Source organism: Momordica charantia (assembly GCF_013281855.1).
Source record: "Momordica charantia cultivar OHB3-1 chromosome 6 unlocalized genomic scaffold, Mcharantia_2.0 BLBB01000006.1, whole genome shotgun sequence".
NCBI lineage: Eukaryota > Viridiplantae > Streptophyta > Magnoliopsida > Cucurbitales > Cucurbitaceae > Momordica > Momordica charantia.
Genome location: NW_028275164.1, coordinates 20,183,169 through 20,190,423, shown reverse-complemented (window position 1 = coordinate 20,190,423; position 7,255 = coordinate 20,183,169). Strand labels below are relative to the sequence as shown.

At 40.3% G+C, this 7,255-nt stretch overlaps 1 non-coding gene across 1 annotated transcript; it reads right to left on the bottom strand.

Moving 5' to 3' along the window:
* Positions 1-777: 777 nt before the first annotated feature.
* Positions 778-884, bottom strand: LOC148210891 (small nucleolar RNA R71). Its single transcript, XR_015792105.1, has one exon. It is a non-coding gene; the product is annotated as a small nucleolar RNA R71 (small nucleolar RNA).
* Positions 885-7,255: the final 6,371 nt, after the last annotated feature.

The following is a 7,255-nucleotide window of genomic DNA, read 5'->3' as shown; positions in this document are numbered from 1 at the left end:
CGGGGACTTTAGTTTTAAAATTATTTTAAAATTCTTTTAGTTTTTATTTTTGTGAATTGTTGTTGGGTGTAATTTCCATCCATCGTTTTTATTCTATATTTTTTTGGTCGTTTATCTCACAAGGGTAAGTTAAAGTACATGAGCACAAGATCTTTTCTTCTACCCCTTGACCCTGAGATTGAGCGGACCCTTCGAAAAACTCGAAAGGAGCAAAGACTTCGAAAACAACTAGAAAAGCAAAAAGAGAGAGAAGGTGAAATCAGTCCTGAAAGTGAGGTAGAGAGTACGAGCACATCAATGGCAGATATTCCACCTCGTGATCCGGTTGATCCACCTGCTGTTAACGGTAATATGAGGGATCATGCAAGAAATGATGAATTCAACCATATTCAGATGGTGGACAACAGAGACGTGGCAATGCGAGAATATGCCGCCACGACTTTTCAGAACTTTGATTCAGGGATAGTCAACCCTATTCCAGCCCACGCAAACTTTGAGCTTAAACCAATGATGTTCCAAATGTTGCAGACAATTGGACATTTTGGAGGGCAGGAACATGAGGATCCACATGATCATCTGAAATCATTCATTCAAATTGCAAATGCATTTCAATTACTTGGTATAACAGACGATGCTCTGAGACTAACACTGTTTCCATTTTCTTTGAAGGACCAAGCTAGAGCATGGCTCAATGCATTTCCACCGGGATCCATCACCACGTGGGGGTCGTTAGTGGAGAAGTTCTTAACAAAATTCTTCCCACCTACTCGCCACGCTGATATCAGAGAGGAGATCATCTCCTTTAGACAGTATGATCGTGAACCTGTTCACGAGGCATGGGAAAGATTTAAAGAACTAATCAGGAAATGTCCGAACCATGGCTTGCCGGCATGCATCCAGATAGAACATTTCTTTAGAGGTTTAGATCATCCTACTAAGATGATGCTAAACAATGCTGCCAATGGAGCCTTTACAAAGAAGACATTCAACGAGATAGTTGACATCCTAAATGACTTAGCTTCACACAACGAACTATGGTGTTCGCAAAGATCTAGGGCAGCACCAAAGAAGCAAGATCCAGCTGGAGTTTTGGCTCTGGACATTGCGACCTCGATGCAAAAAGAGATGGTTACAATGAACAAGAGGCTGAAAGAGATGGCATTGGGAATAAAAAATCCATTAGCCACACCGATACAACCTGTGCAGTCGGATTTTTGCACTCCTGCCCCTGTTTGCCAAGTCAACGATCTCATTTGTTCATTTTGCAGTGAAAACCATATTTATGATAATTGTCCACATAACCCTGCTTCTGTTTTTTATGTAGGACATGGGAGCAATAGGAACTTTAACCCATATTCGAACACCTACAACCCAGGTTGGAGGCACCACCCTAATTTCTCATGGGGAGGTCAAGGAGGTTCGAGCGGTTATAATCAAGGGCAGAGCCAGCAGAACAAACAGCCCTATGTTCCACGTACACAACAATACATCTCGCCGCCACAACAGCAGTACAATCAGAGAACACAGACTTCACCAGTTCAAAATAACAGCTCAAATCTTGAGAATATGATGAAGAAGTACATGGCCCGAACCGACGCAGTGATACAATCCCAAGCGGCATCAATGAGGAATTTCGAGACCCAATTGGGACAGCTCGCCAATGAATTGAAGAATAGACCACAAGGTTCTTTTCCAGGCCATACTGAATTACCAAAGCGAGAAGGGAAAGAACAGTGCAAAGCTGTCACCCTTAGGAGTGGACTGGCATATGATGGACCAACAATGCCAACAACAGATGTACAGATTCCATCCACTGAACCAACTGTAAAGATACCAGAAAATTCAACAACACCAGAAAAAGAAAATACTAGAAAAGGTAATGAGGACACCCCGAGTGTTCCTCCACAGGTACAACCTTCTTTTACCCCTACTCCCCCGTTTCCACAAAGATTAGTTCAGAAAAATAATGATTCCCAGTTTAGAAAATTTTTAGATATTTTAAAATAATTGCATATAAATATACCATTAGTGGATGCTCTAGAACAGATGCCAAATTATGCTAAGTTTTTGAAAGATATAGTTTCTAGGAAGAAAAAAATAGGAGAGCATGAACTGGTAGCCATGACAAAATGTAGTAGTGAAGCTGTAGGCAGCCCGCTACCCATGAAGTGTAACGAACCTGGCAGTTTTACCATTCCATGTTCCATAGGAGGAAAAAACTTAGGCAGGGCATTATGTGATCTAGGCGCTAGCATTAATCTTATGCCATTATCAGTTTTCAAATCTTTAGGCATAGGAGAAGCTAGACCTACTACGGTTACCCTCCAACTAGCAGATAGATCTATCATAAGACCTGAGGGAAAGATAGAAGATGTTTTAGTCCAGGTGGACAAATTCATTTTCCCTGCAGACTTTATCATTCTACATTGCGAGGCAGACTTAGACGTTCCCATTATTTTGGGAAGACCATTTCTAGCCACTGGGGATACAGTTTTTAATGTGAGGAAGGGAGAAATTACAATGAGGGTAAATAATGAAGAAGTTAAATTTAACGTTCTAGACGCCATGAAATTACCAGGAGACTTTGAAGAGTGCTCTGCTATAACTAGCTTGAATCCTGTTATGTTTGATGAGTTTTATGACTTGTTAGTTACAGAGATTGAAGAAGAGCTTGATAAGATAGCAGAAGGACCAGAATATGTGACCAATCCTGTTGAAAAAATACAAAAAGAAGAATGCAAGTCGTTACTTCCGTCCATAGTGGAACCACCCACGTTGGAGCATAAGCCATTGCCGTCGCATTTGAAATATGCGTATCTAGGGGATAACGACACTGTACCAGTTATTATAGCTTCCAATTTATCACCTACTAATGAATACTCTTTATTGCAGATTTTGGAGAAGCACAAAAAGGCCATTGGATGGACGATAGCAGATATCCGAGGGATAAGCCCGGCCTTTTGCATGCACAAAATTATATTGGAAGAAGATGCTAAGAACTCTATTGAGAGTCAAAGGCGGTTGAACCCGAAGATGAAAGAGGTTGTAAGGAAAGAAATTCTTAAATGGCTTGACGCCGGTGTTATATACCCAATATCCGACAGCAGCTGGGTAAGTCCCGTACAGTGTGTACCAAAGAAAGGGGGTATAACTGTGGTGGCGAACGAGGAGAATGAGCTCATCTCAACCCGAACTGTGAGCGGGTGGAGAGTTTGCATTGACTATCGCAAACTCAACAAGGTAACAAAGAAAGACCATTTTCCTCTCCCGTTTATTGACCAGATGCTCGACCGTCTGGCAGGTAAGGATTTCTATTGTTTTTTAGATGGATATTCGGGTTATAATCAAATTACTATTGCTCCAGAAGACCAGGAGAAGATAACATTTACGTGTCCGTATGGTAAGTTCGCTTTCAGGCGAATGCCCTTTGGACTATGCAATGCACCCGCGACTTTTCAGAGGTGTATGATGGCCATCTTCTCTGACATGGTAGAAAATATTCTAGAAGTTTTTATGGATGACTTTTCTGTTTTTGGAAATTCTTTTGACGCATGTTTAGTTAATTTGGAGAGAATATTGGAGAGATGTGAACAAACAAACCTAGTCCTAAATTGGGAGAAGTGTCATTTCATGGTACAAGAGGGTATTGTTTTGGGTCACAAAATTTCCAAGCAAGGAATAGAGGTAGACCACGCTAAGATAGACATCATTTCAAAGCTACCTCCTCCTACAAATGTCAAAGGGATTAGAAGTTTTTTAGGGCATGAGAGATTTTACCGCCGCTTTATAAAAGACTTTGCTAAAATTTCTAAACCCTTGTGTCAATTGTTAGAACATGATAGACCATTTGTTTTTGATGATGACTGTTTAAAATCATTTGAAATGTTGAAAGTTGCTCTAAGTTCAGCCCCTATAATTATCGAACCTAATTGGGATTTACCTTTTGAGCTCATGTGTGATGCCAGTGATTATGCAATAGGAGCTATGTTAGGACAACGTAAAAACAAGATCTTGCATCCTGTGTATTATGCTAGTAAGACTCTGACCGGTGCACAACTCAATTACACTACTACTGAAAAGGAACTGTTAGCAGTTGTGTTCGCCTTTGATAAGTTTAGGTCTTACTTGATAGGCACAAAAGTCATTGTTTTTACTGACCATTATGCTTTAAAATATTTATTTGCTAAAAAAGATGCGAAACCACGTTTGATACGGTGGATTTTGTTACTTCAAGAGTTTGATATTGAAGTTAGGGACAGGAAGGGTACTGAGAACCAAGTTGCTGATCACCTGTCTAGATTGGAATCCCCGCTCTGTGATGATGGAACTGTTATACGTGAACAGTTTATTGACGAGCAACTCTTGCGAGTTGATTCAGTTCCGTGGTATGCCGATATAGCAAATTATTTGGTAAGTCGAATAGTTCCTTATGAGTTCAACAAGCAACAGGTAAAGAAATTTCTAAATGAAGTTCGATTTTATCGTTGGGATGAGCCTTTTTTATATAAGCTAGGACCTGACAATATCTTACGAAGGTGTGTAGCAGAAGAAGAGCACGAGGCGATATTAGACGCTTGTCATATGTCTCCATATGGAGGACATTTTGCAGGACACAAAACCGCAGCCAAAGTTTTGCAAAGTGGGTTCTTTTGGCCCACTCTGTTCAAAGATGCACATAAGTTTGCCCAGGTTTGTGACAAATGCCAACGGACAGGTAAGATATCTAAACGCCACGAAATGCCTCAAACCCCGATCCTTGAGATTGAAATATTTGATGTGTGGGGTATAGATTTTATGGGTCCATTTCCATCTTCTAATGGTAAGCTTTATATATTGTTAGCAGTAGATTATGTTTCGAAATGGATAGAAGCCATTGCAACTGCTACTAATGATTCTAAAGTTGTCATTCGTTTTCTGCAAAAGCACATTTTTACGCGTTATGGAACCCCGCGTTGTCTGATAAGCGATGGGGGGGCTCATTTTGTGAATAGGTCTATGCAAAAGTTGTTGGCTAAATACAATGTGCGTCATAGGGTTGCAACAGCATATCATCCTCAGTCGAATGGGTTAGCCGAAATATCTAATAGGGAGATAAAAAACATTTTAGAAAAAACTGTAAATCTTAACCGTAGGGATTGGTCTTTTAAGCTTGATGATTCACTTTGGGCATATAGGACAACATTTAAGACTCCCCTCGGCATGTCCCCCTATAGGCTAGTCTTTGGAAAAGCGTGTCATTTGCCTCTTGAGCTAGAATATAAAGCATTTTGGGCTACTAAGAAATTAAATTTTGATTTGTCGGCTGCAGGTGAAGCGAGGAAGTTACAATTGTTGGAATTAGAAGAACACATGCACTTTTCTTATGAGAATGCTAAGTTGTTTAAGGAAAAAACTAAACAGTGGCATGATAGGCGTCTTCGGCCGAACAATCTTCAAGAAGGTGATCTGGTTCTGTTATTCAATTCTAGGTTGAAACTTTTTTCTGGGAAACTTAAGTCTAGATGGTCTGGTCCCTTTCAAGTTTTTAAAGTCTACCCATATGGGGCAGTGGATCTAGTTGACTCTAAGGGAAATGTTTTTAAAGTAAATGGGCAGAGACTTAAGCCGTATTTTGGAGAACCGGTGGATAGAGGAAAAACCTCTATTCAACTTTCAGGTCAATAAATTTTTGCGAAAAAGGTTTTTTTCCATCTTATCCGTTTTTGAAAGAACAAAAGTAAAGGAAGGAAGTCTTTGTATCTTGTATTTTCTTTTTGTTTAATTATAAAGTTTTTTTTATTAAGAGAATGTTTTTGAAAACGTTGAAAAAACAAAAAGAAAGAAAAAAAACGTTAAAAAAAAAAAAAGAATTACGCAGGCGCCTGGCGCCTGCCCTTTGCGAAAAATAAAAATCACGCAGGCGCCTGGCGCCTGCCCTGTTTTTCCAGCAGTTCGAATTTCTTTTTCCTTCGTGATTTGGGTTTCATTTTTCGATTTTTATGGGTTTTATTTTGGGTCAAACATTAATCCTTTGTGATTTAAGTTTCAAATTTCTCCTTAAACTCAAAAATACTTCAATTCTTGTTTCCCTAATCTTATTTGGAATTCAAACTTATTTTTCCCTTTTAGGTTTAGGAAACCTAGTTGAACTTAAATCCGAATCCCTTTCCATTTAGGATTTAGTTTGGGGAAAGCTTTAAATAGACCCATTGCCTAAGCTTTACAATTCCACCAAAACCCACACAACTCTCTTCTTCCCCTTGTTTTTTTCGGCAAAACCCACTCCCTTCATCACCATTGTTTTCGATTTTCAGCCACCACGAAAAAGAAGAAGAAATTTCCAGCATTTGCTTACATCTATGGCTTCTTCTTCTCAACATACTTCACTTCCTACCTCTTCTACTCAAGCTCCAAATGCCACAAACATTCCTTTTCCACCATTGGAGAACTTCCAACACCACATGGTTTCCGATTCTAGGCTAGCTGCTGTTAGGGGAGGAAACCCGCTTCAAACATTTGAATGTCCTCCATCCCAAGCTCCTACACAACATCCTATAATGAGCCCACATGGTTATGTTAATTTTCAGCAACTACCCACCCTTAATATACCTCAAAACAGTGAGTTTAGGGCTGAAAATCCTCAACAACTTCCTCCAATGATCAATCCGGGTATGTACCAACCGTTTATGTTTAACCCGGTTCCATCCTATCATTTTCCCTTATCCCAAATGCAAATTCCAGCTAGTGTTCATCCTTATGGAATGCCAAACCCATCTACTCTATTTCCTAGCCTTCCACCTTATTATGGAATGGGTCATTGGGTACCTCCAACCAATTATGGGATGATTTCACCTAGGGTTCCCCCACCAGCTCAACTTCCATTCCTAGAAAGAGGACCTCAAGCACCACAATTGAACCCTAACATATTGAGTACCTTCAACATAGGACAACTAAAACCCTTAGAGCCTCCTAGGATGCCAACCCCAACCAATATGCCAATGCATGCAGGAGATGAGCATGGAGGAGAGCAAGAGAAGAGCCATAGCCATAGGCTAGAGCCCGGGGTTTTGATAGGGCAAAAGAGGAAGGGCAAGGAGGTGATGACAGACCCAGAAATTGAGGAAGATGGGAGTAGTAGGCGTCTGACGCCTAAGGATTCATCTATGGAGAACAGGGACGAGGAGCAGTTTTATTCATCTCCATTGATTATTACACCGGAAGATGGTAATGATGATTTTCTACTGGTTTCACGAGGCCATTGTTCAAATATGCCGGA